Genomic DNA, 23,197 nt, shown 5'->3' with positions numbered 1-23,197 from the left:
ATAGATAGATAGAGTGAGGGCGATAGATAGATAGAGTGAGGGCGATAGAGGGCTATAGATAGATAGAGTGAGGGCGATAGATAGAGGGAGGGTGATAGATAGATGGACTGAGGGCGATAGATAGATAGACTGAGGGCGATAGATAGATAGATTAAGGGCGATAGATAGATAGATAGAGTGAGGGCGATAGATAGAGTGAGGGCGATAGATAGATAGAGTGAGGGCGATAGATAGATAGAGTGAGGGCGATAGATAGATAGAGTGAGGGCGATAGATAGATAGATAGATAGATAGAGTGAGGGCGATAGATAGATAGATAGATAGATAGATAGATAGATAGATAGATAGATAGATAGATAGATAGATAGATAGATAGATAGATAGATAGATAGATAGATAGATAGATAGATAAAGTGAGGGCGATAGATGGATAGAGTGAGGGCGATAGATGGATAGAGTGAGGGCGATAGATAGATAGAGTGAGGGCGATAGATAGAGTGAGGGCTATAGATAGATAGAGTGAGGGCGATAGATAGATAGAGGGCGATTGATAGAGTGAGGGCTATAGATGGATAGAGTGAGGGCGATAGATAGATAGAGTGAGGGCGATATATAGAGTGTGGGCAATAGATAGAGAGAGGGCGATAGATAGATAGAGTGAGGGCGATAGATAGATAGAGTGAGGGCGATAGATAGATAGAGGGCGATTGATAGAGTGAGGGTGATAGATGGATAGAGTGAGGGCGATAGATAGAGTGAGGGCGATAGAGGGCTATAGATAGATAGAGTGAGGGCGATAGATAGAGTGAGGGCAATAGATAGAGGGAGGGCTATAGATAGATAGACTAAGGGCGATAGATAGATAGAGTGAGGGTGATAGATAGATAGAGTGAGGGCGATAGAGGGCTATAGATAGAGTGAGGGCGATAGATAGATAGAGTGAGGGCAATAGATAGAGTGAGGGCGATAGATAGATAGAGTGAGGGCGATATAAAGATAGAGTGAGGGCGATAGATAGATAGAGTGAGGGCGATAGAGGGCTATAGATAAATAGAGTGAGGGCGATAGATAGATAGAGTGAGGGCGATAGATAGAGGGAGGGCGATAGATAGATGGACTGAGGGCGATAGATAGATAGACTGAGGGCGATAGATAGATAGACTGAGGGCGATAGATAGATAGATAGACTAAGGGCGATAGATAGATAGATAGATAGATAGATAGAGTGAGGGCGATAGATAGAGTGAGGGCGATAGATAGATAGAGTGAGGGTGATAGATAGATAGAGTGAGGGCGATAGAGGGCTATAGATAGATAGAGTGAGGGCGATAGATAGATAGAGTGAGGGCAATAGATAGAGGGAGGGCGATAGATAGAGTGAGGGCGATAGATAGAGGGAGGGCTATAGATAGATAGACTAAGGGCGATAGATAGATAGAGTGAGGGTGATAGATAGATAGAGTGAGGGCGATAGAGGGCTATAGATAGAGTGAGGGCGATAGATAGATAGAGTGAGGGCAATAGATAGAGTGAGGGCGATAGATAGATAGAGTGAGGGCGATAGAAAGATAGAGTGAGGGCGATAGATAGATAGAGTGAGGGCGATAGAGGGCTATAGATAAATAGAGTGAGGGCGATAGATAGATAGAGTGAGGGCAATAGATAGAGGGAGGGCGATAGATAGATGGACTGAGGGCGATAGATAGATAGACTGAGGGCGATAGATAGATAGACTGAGGGCGATAGATAGATAGATAGACTAAGGGCGATAGATAGATAGATAGATAGAGTGAGGGCTATAGAAAGAGTGAGGGCGATAGATAGATAGAGTGAGGGTGATAGATAGATAGATAGATAGAGTGAGGGCGATAGAGGGCTATAGATAGATAGAGTGAGGGCGATAGATAGATAGAGTGAGGGCAATAGATAGAGGGAGGGCGATAGATAGAGTGAGGGCGATAGATAGATAGAGTGAGGGCGATAGATAGAGGGAGGGCGATAGATAGATGGACTGAGGGCGATAGATAGATAGACTAAGGGCGATAGATAGATAGATAGAGTGAGGGCGATAGATAGAAACACTGAGGGAGATAGATAGATAGACTAAGGGCGATAGATAGATAGATAGAGTGAGGGCGATAGATAGAGTGAGGGCGATAGATAGATAGAGTGAGGGCGATAGATAGATAGAGTGAGGGCGATAGAGGGCTATAGATAGATAGAGTGAGGGCAATAGATAGAGGGAGGGCGATAGATAGATAGAGTGAGGGCGATAGATAGATAGAGTGAGGGCGATAGATAGATAGAGTGAGGGCGATAGAGGGCTATAGATAGATAGAGTGAGGGCGATAGATAGAGGGAGGGTGATAGATAGATGGACTGAGGGCGATAGATAGATAGACTGAGGGCGATAGATAGATAGATTAAGGGCGATAGATAGATAGATAGAGTGAGGGCGATAGATAGAGTGAGGGCGATAGATAGATAGAGTGAGGGCGATAGATAGATAGAGTGAGGGCGATAGATGGCTATAGATAGATAGAGTGAGGACGATAGATAGAGTGAGGGCAATAGATAGATAGATAGATAGATAGATAGATAGATAGATAGATAGATAGATAGATAGATGGCTATAGATAGATAGAGTGAGGGCGATAGATAGAGTGAGGGCAATAGATAGAGGGAGGGCGATAGATAGATAGAGTAGCCTTGGACCAGGGGGTGCCGCAGGGCTCGCCCCTGAGTCCAACTCTTTTTAATCTCTACGTTGCCCCGGTTGCCACCATAGTGGAGAGTCACGGCCTGCGCATGGTGTCGTATGCCGACGACACGCAGCTGGTCATCTCCCTGTCACGTGCGCCAAGTCTTGCGGCGGACATCTTCAGAGCATGCATGCAAGATCTTGCTGCCTGGATGTCTGCCAATTGCCTCAAGCTCAACGGAGGCAAGACTGAGGTGCTGGTCGTGGGGGGAGGCCAGGCGGCGTGGACGTCGGCATGGTGGCCACCATGCCTGGGACCAGCACCAATCCCCTGCCAGTTCGATCCCAACCTCACCTTCGGACCCCAGATCAACCGGGTGGTTGGATCATGCTTCGGGACTCTCAAGAGCCTCAGGAAGGTTCTGAAGTTTCTGCCTATCAAACACGCCAAACATTAGTGCATGCATTAGTTACATCGAAGATGGACTATGGCAATCTTCTCTATCTAGGGTCTTTAGAGAAGAATCTGAGCCACCTGCAGGTTTTGCAGAATGCTGCCTCTTTGTTTGTGAAACAGTTCGCAGATATTTAAAGAAGGGAAATCAATTTCCTCTACGAGTTCGGTGACTACGAGTAAATCGCCTTAGTCTCAACCACATTCGGCATCAAAACGCCATCCGATGGTTTCACAAACAAAGAGGCAGAAGGAATTTACAAGTTATATGGTTGTTCATTGTGCAACACGGGTCCTGATGATGGTCTCGACGAATTATACTATATGAGACCGAAACGTCGACGATAAGACACTTCTTTGTATGTACAAGCACGGAATTTGTATTTGTATATAGTTGTTGAAAGATGTATATATGGTAGATATGTAAATACTATCCATATTTTGTACAAAAAGTGTCAATAAGTACTGTACAGTGAAAAAAAACTTAGTAACAGTACATTTGTTTTGTTGCCGTTTATGAATTGACATATGATTTATCTGTATGCAAATGAAAAAGAATGTGACACAATACAATAAAATAACTAATGGATTGTATGTATGTCCCTCGAGTACTCTTAAATTGATGTTCACTGCTGTGACAAGAATCAAAAATTACAAAAAGATTAATGAATGACTCCTTCAGGAACATTTATATTGTGTTATTGATTATACCCAGTTCCTTGGGAATATTGGGTCACCCTATTGATTGTGAACACTAAAAGAAAGACACAAAATAAGTAACCTAGCTCCTTGTGTATAAAAATAGGAATTATAAGCAAAGACGGCCAGCTTGAGAATTCAGACTGCTGGGGAAGGCTCTCAGCTCTGCAAACACTGGGGGCGTGGGCTGAAAGAGGCCTGATGGAGCCCGGAGGTCAATGTGTTTGTCATGCAGTGCTGAGGGAAGCTCCCTTCACACCTCCTTCACAGCCAGGTGAATGACAACAGAAGTTCTTGGGGCATATTACCAAGGTGGCGATAGGTAATTATCGCCGGTTTAGCAGCCGTTTTCGGCCGCTAAGCGGCGATAGTTCTATCGCTCTATTAGCAAGCTGTCGCTAACTGATGTTAGCGACAGCTTTTAGGCGATAGCGAGCGGTTTGGGGCCCGCTTTGCATGTCAGCGATGTTTATCGCTAATGACATGCAAAGTGGGCGTACCCAACCTGTTAGTGACTGAAAGCAGTCGCTAACGTCGCTATCGCCTATTAGCAAGGCAGGCGTAGCGATGGAAATATTCCTGCTATCGCCAAAAACTAACGGCTGCTCAGACCAGTTCTTAGCCATGTTATCCAATGGGAGGTGGATAACATGGCTAAGAGCATTTTGTCGCTAATGCGTGAATATCACTGTATTCTCAGCGATATTCACGCATTTCGCCGCTATCGCTGGATATTTTAGCACAATGGAAAAAACGTTGCTAATAGCATGTTTTCTCTGCTAACATATCCAGCGATAGGCAGCAATAAAAAAATCGTCGCTCAGCCTATTTAGCGATAATTGTCGCTACTTGTTGGTAATATGCCCCTTGTGCTTTGCTCAGTCCCCACCCTGCACACGACCAGGGGGGAAGGGCTGCCAAGTTGAAGTGGCAGTGAAAGGGCTCTTCCCGGAGGACGAGGAAGGTAAAAAATGAAAGAAATGCACATCCACTCTATGTTATCCTGTTAGGAGTGAAAAGGTGAATGGAACCTCCGTTCTCTGACCTATAAAAACGGGCATTTCTGCACCTTTGTGCACAGGCTGGAAATATATTGTGAAATAACCCATCAACTATAGGCCAATTTAAGTAAACTGTTAACTTTCCGTGAATAGAGAAATACAACATTTCTCATTTCAATTTCTAGTTTTCTGTGTTGGTGTTTTAGAGCGGGGGTACTTTGAAAAGCACAGACAGTGAAATGCTTTGTATTTGCTTATGCGTTTTCCCTTATTTGAATTGTATAGGTAAAATGTCCAAGTTTGCACATTTTCAATCCTGTGCTGCGTGGCTTCTTGAGCTAAGGTTAGGGCTTTAAGTGGGCCGGGTCTCAAGGGGTCTGAGCACTGGCAGTTTTTAGGTCTCGCCTGTCGATGCGCATGCGCATCGAGCTTGCGAGCCTATTGCGGCTTAAACAACCTTTAACTAGCAAGCAAGGAATCGTGGCGATTCCTTGCAGTGCCCGTGACTTTTAAGCTCAATGCGCATGTGCATTGAGCTTAAAAGCGCGTGCACAGCCGCCCGCATTCCTCCGACACCTTTGAAGTGAAGCTTAGCTTCACTTCAAAGGCCCGGCTTCTTCACACCCACATGCCGCTCTCCCCGCTCCGCCCCCTCCCCTGCCCGCCGTGTGACCTCGGCCACAATAGCCGTCTTAGCTTGAGATTGCTCTTCCACAGAATTCACTCGCACTTTCACCTGTGCAGATTTCTAAAAAGTCGGCGTAGATTGCAATGAGTGTGCCTGCCATGGTGTTCTTCCTATTACAGAACTAGCGTTGACTGCCTAGGTACACGGAGGCTGCATTCTCAAAAAAAGCCAAGGAAATATCACTGCGACTCTTTGGTACAGCGGGAGAGAAGCTACAATAAAATTCACTGCTTGCTGCAAACTCTCCCCATAATGCTTTGCAGGGCCTCGCCTTTAAAATATATTTTCAACCATATCTCTGCCGAGGCTGTTCTTACAGCGTACCTGTTCTTCTCAGTTAAACATTGCCACAATAGCCGTCTTAGCTTGAGATTGCTCTTCCACAGAATTCACTCGCACTTTCACCTGTGCAGAGAATTCCTGTGCTTGTGAAGGGTGGCATGATGGGACAGAACCTGCCTCCTCCTTCAAAGACAGTTTGAAAGGATGCAGCAGTCTGCCAAGTCTTTTCACTCTGTAACTTAGTAGTGCAAATGGTGCTGTGTTTCGGCCCTTCCGTTAGTTTTTCCCCTGCCCCCGCCTCAACCCCCCCCCCCCCCCACTGGGAGCCCATCACTTCATCTGCATCAGGGTGCGCTTCCTGATGTAAGTACTGTTTACCGAGCATGGAGCTTGTAAACCTTTAATTCACGTGCTTTTCCTGGATTGCTCTTTAAACCTGAAAACAATATGTTTCCCGTGAAGGGCGGAACTAGCTGTCTTTCTGAGCGGAGCTGCATTCAGAAAAGGGAGTGTTATTTTATTTTATTTCATTTTTTTTACGGAGTGCGTAATTGGGCTTATTCCACGCATTTGTGTGATTTACCGCTTTAAAGACTGAAAGACTCTTTTCCTTTGATAATTGATTTTTGCCAACTTCTTTCTTGTGTGCTGGAATCTTCTGGCTCTTGCAGCTTGATGCGTCATCAGCCGGCGTTAGTTTTTGCCCTGCCCCTGCCTCAACCCCCCCCTCCCCCCCCCCCCCCCCCACTGGGAGCCCCTCACTTCATCTGCATCAGGGTGCGCTTCCTGATGTAAGTACTGTTTACCGAGCATGGAGCTTGTAAACCTTTAATTCACGTGCTTTTCCTGGATTGATCTTTAAGCCTGAAAACAATATGTTTCCCGTGAAGGGCGGAACTAGCTGTCTTTATGAGCGGAGCTGCATTCAGAAAAGGGAGTGTTATTTTATTTTATTTCATTTTTTTTACGGAGTGCGTAATTGGGCTTATTCCACGCATTTGTGTGATTTACCGCTTTAAAGACTGAAAGACTCTTTTCCTTTGATAATTGATTTTTGCCAACTTCATTCTTGTGTGCTGGAATCTTCTGGCTCTTGCAGCTTGATGTGTCATCAGCCGGGTTGGGTCCTTCCCCACCCAAAACAGAGCCAGCAAATCTGTGCCTCGCCAAGTATGCAACGTCAGCACGAGTGCTGGGATATGGCCCTTTGCTGCCAAACAGCTCTCCGATGAGGCCTGGCCGCAACTTATCCTGCTCTGAAGGCATGGATCTTTTCAGAGCCCAGCACATCAAAGGGCTTCTCCTCCCCTAATTATTCATGGCCGGCCACAGGCCGGCCGTACTTTCAGTTTCCCGAAACGGCTTCTCCTCACCTAATTAGGGGAGGAGAAGCCCTTTGATGTGCTTCACACCAATGCGCCTCACAGTCATTCCTAAGTCAGTAAGGCTCTCCTTTGCTGCGCGCGGCGCTTGTGGTATCTAGGCGCTGTTTCAGTAAATTTTAAATCCCCGTTTTGTCCATTACTTTAAAATATTTTTTAATTGTTACCCTGCTTTTAGAATCACTGCCCACCTACTTGCACCATAATTGTGCCCTCACCGCGGTTTCAGCGGGTCCTTTCCAGCGCGTTTTCGCGCTCTCCTGGAACATCGACGCCATCTTGGGGGTAGGTAGGGGAGGCTGATAGGACGCCAGGCCAGCTAGCGCTCTAGCAGTCAGGCAGACTCGCTAGAGGCTATCAGGAGTATAACGCGATAAAAGGGTCAGCTGAAGTGAGATTTGCCTGTTAAGGCTCTCCTTTGCTGCGCGCGGCGCTTGTGGTATCTAGGCGCTGTTTCAGTAAATTTTAAATCCCCGTTTTGTCCATTACTTTAAAATATTTTTTAATTGTTACCCTGCTTTTAGAATCACTGCCCACCTACTTGCACCATAATTGTGCCCTCACCGCGGTTTCAGCGGGTCCTTTCCAGCGCGTTTTCGCGCTCTCCTGGAACATCGACGCCATCTTGGGGGTAGGTAGGGGAGGCTGATAGGACGCCAGGCCAGCTAGCGCTCTAGCAGTCAGGCAGACTCGCTAGAGGCTATCAGGAGTATAACGCGATAAAAGGGTCAGCTGAAGTGAGATTTGCCTGTTAAGGCTCTCCTTTGCTGCGCGCGGCGCTTGTGGTATCTAGGCGCTGTTTCAGTAAATTTTAAATCCCCGTTTTGTCCATTACTTTAAAATATTTTTTAATTGTTACCCTGCTTTTAGAATCACTGCCCACCTACTTGCACCATAATTGTGCCCTCACCGCGGTTTCAGCGGGTCCTTTCCAGCGCGTTTTCGCGCTCTCCTGGAACATCGACGCCATCTTGGGGGTAGGTAGGGGAGGCTGATAGGACGCCAGGCCAGCTAGCGCTCTAGCAGTCAGGCAGACTCGCTAGAGCCCTATATAGGCTCATTATGCAGGCGCGCAGCGTGTGCGCGTTGCGTGTGGGCCGTAGTACTGCCGGAGTCACGCCAGAGTCCAGCCCGTCTGCGCCCGTCCGCGCTAAGGACGGGCTGGATGGCTGGGAGTCAGGACATAATATTGGTGAATCTGTAGGGATTATATATTCTCCGCAGGATCTCACCAGCCTTCGGCCCTCTAAGTTGCCTTGTCATCATAGCCATCCACCGGAGCATTTTCTGATCCCCCCAGGCTGCCTCTGTTCCTGTTTCACCACCACAGTGCCGCCCTCGGCTCAGGTGGTCACACTAGCGGGTCCTGATGCCAAAACAGGAACCTCGAGGAGGAGTGATAAGGGGTTTCTTCTGAATGCAAGATCTTTGATTAAGAACAATCTTGCGTTCAAGGACTTTGTACTGGCCAGAAAACCGGCCTGGGTCTTCATCACCGAAACATGGGCCAAGGACTCCTCGGGTCCGGACCTGGTGGAAGCGGTACCAGAAGGCTATACGCTGGTGAGGGAGGATAGAGTGGGACGTATTGGTGGGGGGCTCGGTATCCTCCATAAGGACAGCCTCTCATGCCATATTACGCCTTTCTCCGAGTTGCCAAACGCCTTCCAGGCCCTGCAGTTTTCAATCAACGGAGCATACACAGTACCGTTTAAAGGCTTTCTCATCTATAGACCTCCAGGGAATAGAACAGATTTCGGCCTCCATATGCTCAATATGTTGGAGCCACATTTCGGCTGTGAGCACCTCACTGTCTTGGTTGACCTGAATTTCCACTTAGAAAATCGGGAATCAAAGGAATCGCTATCCCTATTGGATATCTTTTCTGGCTGTGGCATGCAACAGCTAGTTAAAGGTCCCACCCATCAGGCAGGCCATACGCTGGACGGGGTCTTTTCGAATGACCCCAGGTTGTCCATTGAGTCGCCCATACCTCTCTCTTGGTCGGATCACTATGCTATCCCCATTGATTTAATAACTACTACTGGGAATAGCAAGGAAAGTGAGCCTAGTAAAAGGGATCTGAGGCGTAAGCTTAGAAATATTACCAATGACATGCTTGCTCCCAGACTGCCAAATCGGGAAATCTTCTCAGAGGAGGACGTAGGTTCGGCGGTCGAGAGGATCGACACTGCCATTAAAATAGCCATCGACGACCTTGCTCCTGCTTCACTGTGCTATTCTGCGAGGAAAAGTCCATCGGCTCCCTGGTTCTGTGAATCATTAAGAATCCTCAGGCAGGGAGTACGAAGACAGGAGCGCCTCTGGAGGACTAGCTGGGATCTGCGAGAAAGGGACAAACATAAAACCCTTCTAATGAAGTATAAGAGGGAAGTGATTAGAATCAAACAGGATTATTTTACCTCTCTAACCACCTCTCTCTCTTCGCCGAAAGAGCTGTTTAAGATAGTAGATACGCTCATTTCTTTGAAGGTACCGGACCCCGTGATGAGTTCACAGCAGCTCTGTAATGATATTGCACAATTTTTTCAATCCAAAATTGTCGATATATACTCGGCTTTAGAGCTTCAAAGGACGGCTCTGTCGTCCATACCATGTCCATCTGTCCCTGTCATAACATCCTCTAAGGAGTTGCTGCCGGGACGTTTGTCCAGCTTTCCACCCCTTTCCCTCCAAGAACTTGAAGTCCTTCTGTCAAAGACCAGATCGGGCTCACCCCTAGATCCGTGCCCCTTGAAACTCCTTAAACAATGTAAGGAGTCTCTTCTGCCCATCTATCTAGAGATCATGAATCGGGCAATGGAGGACGGTACTTTTCCCCTACAATGGAAAAGAGCGGTGGTTAAACCACTACTAAAAAAGCCTACACTAGATCCGGGTGTCCTCAAAAATTTTCGCCCCATTTCGCTGCTTCCAGCCCCCGCAAAGATGCTGGAAACCCACCTTAACCAGCATCTTGCAGCCTTTCTGGAAACCTCTGGCCTCCTAGATCATTCGCAGCATGGTTTTCGGAGAGATCATAGCACTGAGTCGGCCCTCACCATCCGCACAAAAGTGGATAAGGGCCAGACCACCCTCCTTATTCTGCTAGATCTTACGGCTGCGTTTGATACCCTGTCCCCCTCAGTGCTAACATCTCGACTGAGGGAGATAGGGGTCGAGGGGCCAGCACTTAGTCTGCTGACCTCTTTCCTTGGCCAGAGGGAACAGAGAGTCAAGATGGGGGAGTTTCTATCTCCATCCCACCCTGTGCAGTGTGGGGTCCCTCAGGGGTCGGCTCTAAGCCCGACCCTTTTTAACATCTATGTGACCCCACTTGCCAGGCTGATCAGATCTTTTGGGATGGAGGTAGTATCCTATGCCGATGACACGCAGATCCTGGTGTCTCTCGCCCAACCTTCCAACTTGGCTGCCTCCAATTTTAGACACTGTATGGAGGCAGTAGCTCAATGGATGATTTGCAATTCATTGAAGCTCAACGGCGAGAAAACAGAGATCCTGGTGTTCGGAGGCAAGGAGGACATCTGGTCGGCGGAATGGTGGCCCCCATCTTTGGGCCAGTGCCCTACACCCACTGCCGTGGCCAGAAACTTAGGAGTCATGATTGATCCTATTTTGGGGATGAGTCACCAAGTGAACAGGACCATCTCTACCTGCTGGGGCATAATAAACATCCTGCGGAAGATAAAATATTATCTATCCCCTCAAGCCAGGAAACAAGTGGTAGTTGCTTTAATAGGCAGTGGAGAAGTGTGGCTCAGTGGTTAGAGGCGGCAGACCCGGAATCTGAGATCAACCGTGGACCAGGGTTCGATTCCCCGCCTCGGCGGGTCTCGGGCTCATAAATTCCACGGTCTCGACAATTCTCACTCCGGTGCCTCCTCGACTCACGGGGTCACACTCTGCGACTCTGGGCAATAGCTTGCTTAATCTCCACATCGGCCCCTCGCGGCGGGATGCCTGGCTTTCACCTTGTGGATACCCTGCCGGGGTTTCTCACAGGGGAATACCAGGACGGGTTCCCTAAGCAAGCGCGGAGATGCCCCAGGGTAAGTCCTGCGCTATATAAGTTTCATACATTTACACATTTACATTTACATTTACATTAGGCTCAAGATTAGACTATTGCAATGCCCTACTTCTAGGCATTAACAAGGGCCTCATAAGGAGACTTCAAATGGTACAGAATGCCGCAGCAAAATTTGTACTAGATCTTCCTAAGCGGGCCTCCGCTATGGCTGCAAGAAAAAGTTTGCACTGGCTTCCGATAGAGTCCAGGATCGCTTTTAAGTCCCTATGTCTGATCTATGGGGCTTTGGCTGCATATGGGTCTAGAGGTCTGAGGGAACTGCTGGTTCCCTATACCCCTGGCAGAGCTCTGCGCTCAGCTAATAAGTCCCTGCTGGCAATTCCCCGTGTCCGCAGAGCCAAATGGGGTGGCAGAGCCTTTTCAACCTTGGCTCCTAAGCTATGGAATGCTCTGCCAACTGAGATTAAATCCCTCCCCACTAAGCAAGCCTTCAGGAAGATGCTCAAAACGTGGCTATTTGCCAAAGCCTACCCCTAGCTCTGGATTTGCCTTCTTTGATTTTTTGGTTAGGCGCCTTGATGCCTTCGGGCTTAGTTGCGCGTTTATAAATCCCATTTCATTTCATTTCATTTCATTTCAGTACTCTGCCTCTGCCCAAGACCTGCCTTCTAACACTTTGAGCCTCGCAGGCAGGCCTGGCCAATTGCTGCTTGTTTGTATTTGCTTCGGCTGCCATTCTCAGACTCCACGATCTGCTCATGTGACATGGTTGCTCCACAAGACGCTTTACACATTACACTCATCTGCCTGAAGTGGGAGAGCATATGTCATAAGTACATATGTCCTCTTCTTTTGCCTCTGAGTTTTAAACAAGCAAAGCTGGTCCTTCTGTACTTGCAGTTTCACTTCTAATGTGTGTTGTTATTTATCATGATGTTTAGCTGAGGTGTATCACGCTCGTTCATGAGTTTGATCTTTTCATACTGTGAAATGTTTTCTAAGTTGTTTTTGATTGTCTTACCGCTGGAGGTCTCCCTGTGCTACATTTAGCCACTCACACATGCAACGCCACTCACACATGCAACGCCACTCACACATGCAACGCCACTCACACATGCAACGCCACTCACACATGCAACGCCACTCACACATGCAACGCCACTCACACATGCAACGCCACTCACACATGCAACGCCACTCAACCATGCAACGCCACTCAACCATGCAACGCCACTCAACCATGCAACGCCACTCAACCACGCAACGCCACTCACACATGCAATGCCACTCACACATGCAACGCCACTCATGCATGCAACGCCACTCATGCATGCAACGCCACTCACGCATGCAACGCCACTCACGCATCCAACCCCACTCATCCACGCAACGCCACTCACACACGCAACGCCACTCACACACGCAACGCCACTCACACACGCAACGCCAGTCACACACGCAACGCCACTCACACACGCTACGCCACTCACACACGCTACGCCACTCACACACGCTACGCCACTCACACACGCAACGCCACTCACACACGCAACGCCACTCACACACGCCACTCATCCACGCAACGCCACTCATCCGCGCAACGCCACTCATCCATGCAACGCCACTCATCCACGCAACGCCACTCATCCACGCAATGCCACTCATCCATTTGCAAAAAGAAAAAAGTCTAACTATTCTATTGCGAGACCTATTGCATTTCCAATGCTTGTTTTAAGGGGGCCTCGAAACGGGTCTCTATCGGGTCTGTTTTGAGCCCTGGCACAGGACTGCAGTGACAGCAGTCACTGCAGTCTGGAAAAAATGTGCCAGGGCGCAAACAGCCCGATAGAGACCCGTTTCGAGACAGCAGGCACGTCGATGTGCGCTGCCCACACTGCTCACTTCTCACTAGTGGAGAAGTTACGGCATGACGTCATGGCAGGTGAGCGTTGTAGGGGAAGGGAAATCCTTCAAAGAGTCATTTTCTTTCTGGATTTCCCTTCTCTTTCTGAGACGCAAGAGCAGCAACATTGTGGTAGGGTCACCAGGGCTTTAATTGGAAGCTTTTTCAATATTATATGTAATAAACATAGTTGCCGCTTATTTATCTCATGCAACTAACAACCATTGACAAAGCCAATAGTCCTTACTTGTTGTAGGTATGATGTTACTTTTTGTATCATATATCTGGATGAAATGACAAACAGAAAAAGTCGGGCGGCACACTATGCTAAACACAGATTTTTAGCGTGAGTGTTTTAAAGCCACGCCCCTGGCCACGCCCCTTTGAGAGACCCCCATTTTTTTCTTCCCACTTAAAGCCCTGGCTAAGGTCTCACAAGCCTCTCCTTAATGTTAGCACATGAACACTGCACCATTATAGAGTAATTCGTCAAATTCTACTTTTATCCTTTCCATTCTGGAACTTTATTATGTTATCATTATATATGAGAACAATAAGTCACAGGATGGAAGGAAAATATAACAAGCACAAGGTGGTGTGGGGGTGTAGAGAATGACGGAAACACCATCGCAAAGGAAGAAAGCGTGCCATTGAGGCGAAGGCGGGCCGTGGGTTTAGAGTACTAAAGTTGTTTGCTCTGTTATGTTAACGCTTAGTGTGTTTCCCTTTTGCGCTGTGTTTCTTTGCGGCGCTACAATTACGAGCAATCTAGTGCTGTGCGCGCTGATACTGCAGGAGAGGGGCAGGGGCAGAGAGACTGACAGGGGCAGGGAGAGGGCAGGCAGCATCAGTCCAGCGTCCGCAGGGGGCGAGGGGGCGAGGGGGTGCAGTGCCCCCCTTGGAGGGCCCCAGTCTGGCTACTCAGCCATACCCTGAGACGGCCGGCCGGGGCGGGGTCAGGGAGGGACCCTGCGGCTGCTGCACTGCGGGGTGGGGTGACTATAGCTCCTCGAAGCTGGGCTCCAGGGGTGCAGCGAGCTGTGCCCGTGGGCATGGGGGGCATCCAGGTTCCGAAAAGGAGGATTGAAGGGCGAGCTCTGGGGGAGGGAGGGGGGTAATGGAGGGCGGGAGGGTCGCCGGGTGGAGGGGCCGCTTCACTAGCCTCCAGTGCGCACACATGTGCGCCACGGATGAACACACATGTCCCGTTCATGCCTCATTCTTTGCTGTGCTCGGCGCCGGCAGCATGAGAGTCCGAGCCCCACGGTCACTCACTCACCCGGGCTCTGCCCCCTCTCCGGGGCTCGGGGCGCCCTCTCTGCCCTCCTCAGTGTCCACCCTCTCTCCTGGTGCCCTCTACCTCCTCAGCCGCAGCTCAGCGCATGGAAGCTCCTTCGCGGCGCTAGAGCGCAGAGGCCCGGACGTGGTGGAGGTCTGGGGGGGGGCTGGGGTGGGGGAGGGCTCACTTACCAGTGCTGGTCAGTCGGTGCCCCCTCTGCTGGGGGGGTCCTCCGTCTGTGTGTCTCTGTGGGCGCTGGGTCGGTGCAGCCTCGAGGCGCTAGAGTGCGGAGGCCCGGACCCAGGGGCGGGGGAGGCCGCAGTGGAGGGTGGGGGGGGGGCTCCCATCTGCTGTCCCACGAGGACTGTGGGTTAGGGGGGGGGGCTGTGGTGGCAGCCCTCGAGGGGTCCGGACTGAAACAGCCAATCAGAAAGCGGGGGGAGGGAGTGCTATCCCCCAAGAGAGTATTACAAAGCTACCCCTGATGAGAGGTAGACTCCCCAGTGCACAGCTTGAACATGACACGTGGTCTAAAGTTTTGAAACACGCTTCACATAAAGTTCAATCCACAAGATTCATTGATGCTTCATTCTTTAATGAATATACATTCTACTCCATGTATAATTCATCATGTTCCAAATATTGATAATATATATCATCCACAAAGGTAGTTCTCAATATTCAATGATCCCAATGCATTTCGGGCTAAACCGTAGCCCTTCCTCAGGGGATAGCTCCAGCGTAGTACTCACTGCTCATCCACATGGCCATCAATTTGACAGAAATAGTTCGACACGATCAATCCACAACAGTGACAAAGTTCGGGGTAGAATAAACCACAATCCAATATGGATTGTGGTTTATTGATGAATGGAGTAGAATGTATATTCTGTGCACTGGGGAGTCTACCTCTCATCAGGGGTAGCTTTGTAATAGTCTTTGAATATACGCTGACCGGTACAGACAGCGTTTTTCCCTGGCTGCACGCTACACATCGTTACCTGTTGAAATCACAGATCACCTACAGCTGTGCAAATTCCTCTCTCTGATCTTTGTGAATCCCCCAAGAGAGACCAGCCCGCCCCCCGCAGATCCTCACCAGACATGCCTGCCCCGGGTGGGGTCAGGAGGGTGCAAGTCCGCCCCGTCCCAGGGGCAGCGCTGGAGCCTCCTGTGATCCTGGGCACATCCCTCCCACAAATCCACACATCCATTCCTTCCTCTCGCAGCCGGTGCCCCCTCCAGCAGTGCCAGGCGGCGCTGGGCACCACAGCTGCTGCCTCGACCCCTGGCAGGGCATGCGGTGCCAGGCTCGCTTGGATTGGTTGGTAATCCGCCGGAAAGTTGCTTCCTTGAGAGCAGCGAGAAGTTATCAACGAGCCTCAAACTTGCCAAGTGATATTGAACCCGTGGCTGCGCCTCCGCCCCTCCCACCGACAGGAAGCGCAGACACGGGGCGCTTTGAAGTGTCATTGATTCACTGCTGCTCTCGCGGAGAAACGCAGATTTAAACCCCCTGAGAGCGTGGGTTTGGTGCAGGAGGTCCACGAAGGTCTCGCATGCCAGGGTTGAGCTTCAACCATGGGACATGTGTGTTTAGGCTCCACGCGGGGCACAGTGGCCACAACCCGAGTGGAATAAACCGTGAGGCGGGGGCGTGATTTTGTAAAGAATAGCATTAGATATTCCCACGCATCCGGAGAGCGAGGGCCGGTGCTCGCTCCTTTGGCCGCAAAACTCTGGAACTCACTCCCTTTTCCCATGAGAGTCACATCGAATCATCTGGCTTTTCGCAAAAACCTTAAAAACTTGGATTTTTCCCTGTAAGTAGCCTATCTGCGGGCATTCACTACTGGCTCCGGACCCTGGGGTTTCTGATAGCGCTGGGACGCCTCGTCGCTGGGGCAGCTATGCGCTCTATAAAACCGAAAATAAAATAAATATCAACGCTGCACAAGAACGATGGTGGGGAAGTGTGCTCTTTTTCTTTAGGAGGCTTGGAGCGAAAGAAAGGGATTGAGGTTCTGTAACTTATACTCAACAGGGTACTTCGGCCACTGCCCCACTGCCCCACTGCCCCACGGCCCCACTGCCCCACTGCCCCACTGCCCCACGGCCCCACTGCCCCACTGCCCCACTGACCCACGGCCCCACTGCCCCACTGACCCACTGACCCACTGACCCACGGCCCCACTGACCCACTGACCCACTGACCCACTGCACCTCAAGTGACTCGAGTCCACGACCACCACGGTTCACCAATAAAGGACAATGGCGCAGCGGGGGGGGGGGGTCTTCAGGCATAAAAGTAATGTGTTTTCTGGCACGGCCGGCTATGCTCCACGGCCTAGGCCCTGACCTGGGTCAGGGAGGTGTATCCATGTAGCACGATATCAGGAAGCTGGAGCTGTTACATAATGTCACTACAGGACCCTTCGCCCCATATCAGGTGCGGCCACAACAAGAAACCCAGTTTGTGCTCTAGCTCTACATCGTGGAGATGAGTCTTGTCACAATCACTCACCCCTTCACAAAAGTGATATTGATGGCAACATTTGTCTTTTTTAATCGTATAGGTACACAAATCCTGTTCTTTCGAATTTACATCTCCCCTGATGAAGACTTTCACAAAAAGAAGTGTCACCCAGCAGGTCGAAACGCGTTGGCCCATTTTGAGAGAGGTTTCCAGGCTAACCGAGTAGAGTACAGACCTCGAATCGAATCCATCTCAGCCCTAAATTCAGGGTTCCTCTGTCACTCATGTTGTAAATAACTCCCTTAACCTCTCCCCTGCGAGAAAACAGTACTATTAGCCTGAGGACAGTAAAAAGTTACAGTCTGCCCTTGTTGCTTTTTCGCAAAGTAATAGGACTAATGGTGGATGGAATAATCCACATCCACATGTACCATTGAAATATTCTTAACGTCTCTTCATGTTTTGTTTGCGATTGGAATACACTTGTCTTAAATGTATATAGGATCACATGTTTAAGTTGTTTTTCACTCTATATATTTACAGAACATACTGCCTTGTTTTGATTGTACACATTAATAAATGTTTCAAACGCCCATCTTTGGGTTATGTTTCTGTAATTGGAAAAATTGAAAAAAGAAGAAAGATAAATGTAAATATCCCAACGTTAATTAAAAAAACGTTTGGGTATCAAAGAGTTTGCTGAATTCATGGTGTCAGAGGCACGCTGTTGTTGCACTATGTTACATAATGTCACAGCATCATGGTCTGCTGTGCCGGCTAGTCACAAGCAGGTTTAAGGTTTTATTCTTTGCCCTCGTGGCCAATGGTTTTTTGGAATCCTGCAGGTTGTCTCGTAAATATTAAAGAGGAAATGTGAGTGCACAGCGCAGGCTAACCAAAGTATGGCACGGATGCCAACACAAGTCAATTTTGTCTCCCTATAGCGGGGATTATGCCTGGCCGTGAGGCTTGTCCTTCGCTGCAGGCCGCTATACATGGGGGGAGAGGACATGGTTGATGACCAGAACTCTTGACCGAGGGTTTAGACTATTAGAAGTTGTCCAATAAAATCAACGTTTGATGGTTCTTCGAACCGGAGGAGTTGAATCTTAGTCTATTTCCACCGCTCATAGTCTAACTACTGTATTAGTGACAGCCTTAGTGTCAGTGACGCTTGTTTGTTTTGGGCTTTGCCCCCAGTCAACACCGGCTTTTATACAGGGTGGTCTGCGGGATGCGTCCGGGCGCCGCTAGGCCCACGAGGTGGTAATTCAATCAATCAATCAATCATAACATTTGTATAGCGCGCTACTCACCCGGAAGGGTCTCAAGGTGCTTGGGGGAAAGGGTCCGCTACCGCTCGAACAGCCAGGTCTTGAGTTGTCTCCTGAAGGCGAGATGGTCCTGGGTGAGTCGAAGGTGGATGGGGAGGGAGTTCCATGTTTTGACCGCCAGGTAGGAGAAGGATCTGCCTCCGGCCGTGGCTCTTCGGATGCGTGGAACGGCGGCGAGGGCGTGGTTGGTCGATCGTAGCTGGCGGGTGGGTGTGTAGAAGGTCAGGCGGTCGTTGAGGTACTTGGGGCCCAGGTCGTGGAGAGACTTGTGTGCGTGGGTGAGGAGCCTGAACGTGATCCTCTTGTTGACAGGGAGCCAGTGCAGGTCCCTCAGGTGGTCGGAGATGTGGCAGCGACGGGGGATGTCCAGGATGAGTCGGGCGGCGGCGTTGTGGATGCGTTGGAGTCTTCTCTGTAGCTTGGCTGTGGTTCCGGCGTAGAGGGTGTTTCCGTAGTCCAATCGGCTGGTGACGAGTGCCTGGGTGACCGTCTTCCTGGTTTCGGTCGGGATCCATCGGAAGATCTTGCGGAGCATGCGAAGGGTGTGAAAGCAGGATGAGGAGACGGCGTTGACTTGTCTGGTCATCGAGAGGGAGGAGTCCAGGATGAATCCCAGGTTGCGTGCGTGGTCTGTTGGCTTGGGAGCGGTGCCCAGGGGGGGGGCCACCAGGAGTCGTCCCAGGCGGAGGGCGATGGTCACAGGATGAGGACTTCCGTCTTGTCTGAGTTCAGTTTCAGGCGGCTGGTCTTCATCCACTCGGCGACGTCTTTCATCCCTTCGTGTAGGCTGGTTCTGGCGGTGTCGGGGTCCCTGGTGAGGGAGAGGATCAGCTGGGTGTCGTCGGCGTAGGAGATGATGTTGAGGTTGTGTTGGCGTGCGATAGCTGCAAGAGGTCTCAAGTAGACGTTAAAGAGGGTGGGGCTGAGTGATGATCCTTGTGGTACGCCGCAGATGACTTCGGTGGCCTCGGATCGAAACGGGGGAGGCGAACTCACTGTGTCCTTCCGGCGAGGAACGAGATGATCCACTCCAGTGCCTTCTCTTGGATGCCGATGTTGCTGAGGCGTTGAACTAGGGTGCGGTAGCAGACCGTGTCGAACGCTGCAGAGAGGTCCAGGAGGATGAGTGCCGCTGTTTCCCTGTTGTCGAGCAGGGCTCGGATGTCGTCGGTGGCTGCGATCAGGGCGGTCTCGGTGCTGTGGTTGGCTCTGAAACCGGACTGCGAGGGGTCGAGGGATCCGTTCGTCTCAAGGAAGGCGGCCAGCTGTCTGTTGACGATCTTCTCGATGACTTTAGCAGGAAAAGGGAGGAGCGAGATGGGGCGGAAGTTCTTGATGTCGGTGGGGTCTGCTGTTGGTTTCTTCAGTAGGGCGCTGAGCTCGGCATGCTTCCAGCTCTCCGGGAAGGTGGCGGTGTTGAAGGAGGAGTTGATGATGTTCCGGAGTTGGGGCGCGATGGTGGAGTCGGCTTTGTTGAAGACGTGGTGGTGGCATGGGTCGGTCGGAGATCCGGAGTGGATGGTGTTCATCGTGCGGGCGGTGTCTTCGGTGGTCACTGTGGTCCAGGTGCAGAGGTGGGTGGTGGGGGGCGTTGGTTCGACGGTTGGGTGCGTGGGTGGTGCGCCGAAGCTGTTGTGGATGTCGGCAATCTTGCGGTGGAAGAAAGAGGCGAGAGAGTCGCAGAGATCTTGTGAAGGAGTGATGTCGTTGTTGCCGGTGCTGGGGTTGGAGAACTCCTTGACGATGCTGAAGAGTTCCTTGCTGTCGTGGGCGTTGCTGTCCAGTCGGTCCTTTAGTGATTTCTTCTTGGTGGTGCGGATAAGCTGGTGGTGCTTTCGGGTGGCTTGTTTGAGGGCGGTCATGTTGTCAGTGGTCTTGTCGAGGAGCCAGGCTTTCTCGAGGGTGCGGCAGTTCTTCTTGGAGTCCTTGAGTTCGTCGGTGAACCAGGAGGCCTTCTTGCTTCTGGGCCTGCTGGGAGGGAATTGTAATCGCAGAGGGGTCAGGGAGGAAGAGGTGTGGCGCCGCGGCTAGGGCGACTGACTCCGGAATCTGGGGATTACGGTTCGATCCCCGGCACCGGCGGCAGATTAGCCCAGCACCATGTGACTCTGGGCAATAGCTTGCTTAATCTTCCCAACGGCCCCCAGCGCCTTGAGACCCTTACGGGTGATTGTGCGCTTTACAAATGTGGATTATTATTATTATTTATTATAACGCCGCCGCAAGACTGGTCCTCAACCTGCCAAAACACTGCCACATCTCCCAGCACCTGTGCACACTCCACTCGCTGCCCGTCGAGGCGAGAATCACCTTTAAGATGCTCACCCACGGCACTGGACCAGCATCCCTGAACAGCCGACTCAAATTCCACGCACCCCAAAGGACCCTACGATCAGCCCAGCTCTCCTACGCCGTGGTCCCCCGCACCAGAAAGACCAGATCGGGAGGCCGCTCCTTCTCCTTCCTCTCGGCCAAAGCATGGAACGCCCTTCCGCTCCACCTCAGACAGACAACATCGCTCCCCATCTTCGCAAGAAACCTCAAAACCTGGCTCTTCGACAGACCCCCTCCTTGATGGAATGGAACCTGCACCCCCCCACCACCCCTAGCGCCTTGAGACCCTTACGGGTGAGTAGTCGCGCTTTAACAAACCCCTGATTGATTGATTGATTGTGGGGCCATGCGTCATGTGATAGGTGATGCCTCAGTTGGGCAGGAGGTTCTTATGGTATGCGCCCTGCTACAAGTGTTAGTAGGGTACACTGCTGATTGAGTGGATGCATAAGGTGTTATGCTAAGTACAGTTCCTACCAGCAACTACGGGGTTGGTAAATGAGATATAGGACGATGGCCTGATTGACCCAGTGAGTTAGGTAGTCCCTGTGATGTAATGATGGGTTTGGTAGAACAGGGTAATCGGGACAGATGGAACCAATTTTATCTTGCATGGACGATATGATGGGTAATTAAAAATTACCTGGTATGGAGTCTCCTCTGTAGGGTGCATAGTGTGTCACTGTGGTAGTGCAGGTTCAGTGTGTACTCCCTTCTCCTGACTAAGGTGGGTTTGGCTAGGCTTAGGTGCATACCCAAGCCAACCAAAAACTCCATTTACAACATTGGTAGAGAATGCCTAGGACTTGTTTGCTGTCCATTCACAGCCGCTCCACAGGGGAAATGTTTTAGGGCACGAGGTTTGTGGAGGGCTCTGGTGTGGGAGCCTGGTGAAGAGCTAAGGTCAGGCTAAGATGTCTTGTGCTTGCACCGCACGGTTGAGTCCCAGCCACGAGTGGATTGTATCAGGGTGAGCTAGCTGTGGGTCAGGAAGCGCCTAAGCATCAGTGGCACTGAGCAGCTTACAGCCAGATGTTGCATCCTATGCAAAGGGCATATGTTGGATTAGAGCCCTACTTCGAGGTACTGCTTTAAGTGCTTGGAGGTCTGTTTGGCACCACCTTTCTATGGAAACCAGGGTCTAGCAGGCTGCTCTGAGATGAATGTTTGCTGGCGTTCAAACATGCATCTGTCACTAATTTACTCCGATAACTGGGACAAGAAGTAGGCGGGCTGAATAATTTAATTCTACCTGCATTGGCACATCATGTTCCCTTTTTCTTGTATGCGCCCTGGTATACTAGCAGAAGTTTTTGCAGGGCAAGACCTCACTAGGGGGGTGACTGGCTTTCTGTATTCGACAAGTCCAATATGTTTCACATTTACTAACGTGTGAAAGTTTTCAGCTGCTGGTGCATAGTTTAGTCTTAGGCACAGTATTATTAATTTATTTAATCACTCTACGTAGTAGTGCCACTACCATGCGTTTACGCACCAAGACATAGTGCAGCGGTGTAAGGGGCCATGCTGTTAGATATAAAGTTTCACTATGACTGCAAGGTCCCGCGGGTGGGTCAGCGATTTGGCCACTTTTGTGTTTCAATCAAACCTTCCTTCCTCTGTGGGTGGTTGTTGGACTTGGCCCTTCTGGCAGGTTCACCCCTAAACTTTTTGCTTTTAATGGTGACCCAGTAGTAGTGATTTTTGGTTTCTGCGCACTTTCACTGTGTCCCAGTGGAAAGTGCGTGCGCACTCTGAGTGCATGTGGTGAGGTTGGTCTGCCCTCCCATAGGAATGCATGGGGAATGTATGTGTCGCTGGTAGTTCCTGATGCGTGGGGTATGCAGGCTCGAGTCTGGTATATGCTGACTCGTGTGATTGAATGCTGCGCAATGATGCGTGCAGCATGTTTGTTTCTAATATGGAAGTGCCACTTCTAGAAGTGTGCCTGTCTGTGCAGTGAATGTGCTGGCGTGTGATTGACTGAAGCTGGCTCGGATGCCAGGCTCCATGAGTCATGATGGGTCTGCCCGGTGGTGAGTGTGGAGATCTGCATGCTGATGGCAGGGGAGGAGTGCACCTGGGTCCTGAATAGGGCTGGGCTTTCCCCACACAATGCTGGCTCCGCCCCCTGTGGTGCGTCTAACGACCCTAGCCCTGCCAGTGAATGGAGTGAGGGGCTGAGCACATCAAGAGTGCTCACAAACCAGCTGTGACTAGTTTTGCCCCCTCACCCAGCTGAGGGGGGCTGCTGCTGCTGCTGGGCGCCAGGAGGATCGCCACTTGGACTGCCTCCCTGCCTGGAGGCCCAGTGAGCTGGCTCTGGGCCCAGCCTTGCCCCCCCCCCCCAATCTTGCTACAGTCCTAGGAGGACTTTGTTCTGGACTTGCTGAACTTTTTGTGCCCTTCCAGCGTTTTATCTGGTCACTAGCGCCTGGGAGCGCTGTATTTAGCCGCCATAGCACTTGGGAGCGCTGTATTTACCCCTCAAGTGCCTAGATGTGCTTTAATTGTATCTAGCGCAGGGAGCGCTTTACTATCATCTAAGCGCCTGGGAGCGCTTGGTCTTCCTATAGCACTTAGGAGAGCTGTGTTCCAGAGTGTGCCCACCCC

The 23,197-nt window shown here is 50.5% G+C and overlaps 1 protein-coding gene across 1 annotated transcript in view; it reads right to left on the bottom strand.

Moving 5' to 3' along the window:
* LOC144805974 (uncharacterized) overlaps nucleotides 1–15,753 on the bottom strand; it is an 80,962-nt gene extending 65,209 nt beyond the window's left edge. The window contains exon 1 of the mRNA XM_078672436.1: nucleotides 15,540–15,753. The gene's annotated coding sequence lies outside the window, so the exon portion shown is untranslated. The remainder of the gene's footprint in view (nucleotides 1–15,539) is intronic.
* Nucleotides 15,754–23,197: the final 7,444 nt, after the last annotated feature.

This window comes from Lissotriton helveticus (genome assembly GCF_964261635.1).
Source record: "Lissotriton helveticus chromosome 1_1 unlocalized genomic scaffold, aLisHel1.1 SUPER_1_unloc_37, whole genome shotgun sequence".
Taxonomy (NCBI): domain Eukaryota; kingdom Metazoa; phylum Chordata; class Amphibia; order Caudata; family Salamandridae; genus Lissotriton; species Lissotriton helveticus.
This window is presented reverse-complemented; position numbering and strand designations above follow the sequence as displayed.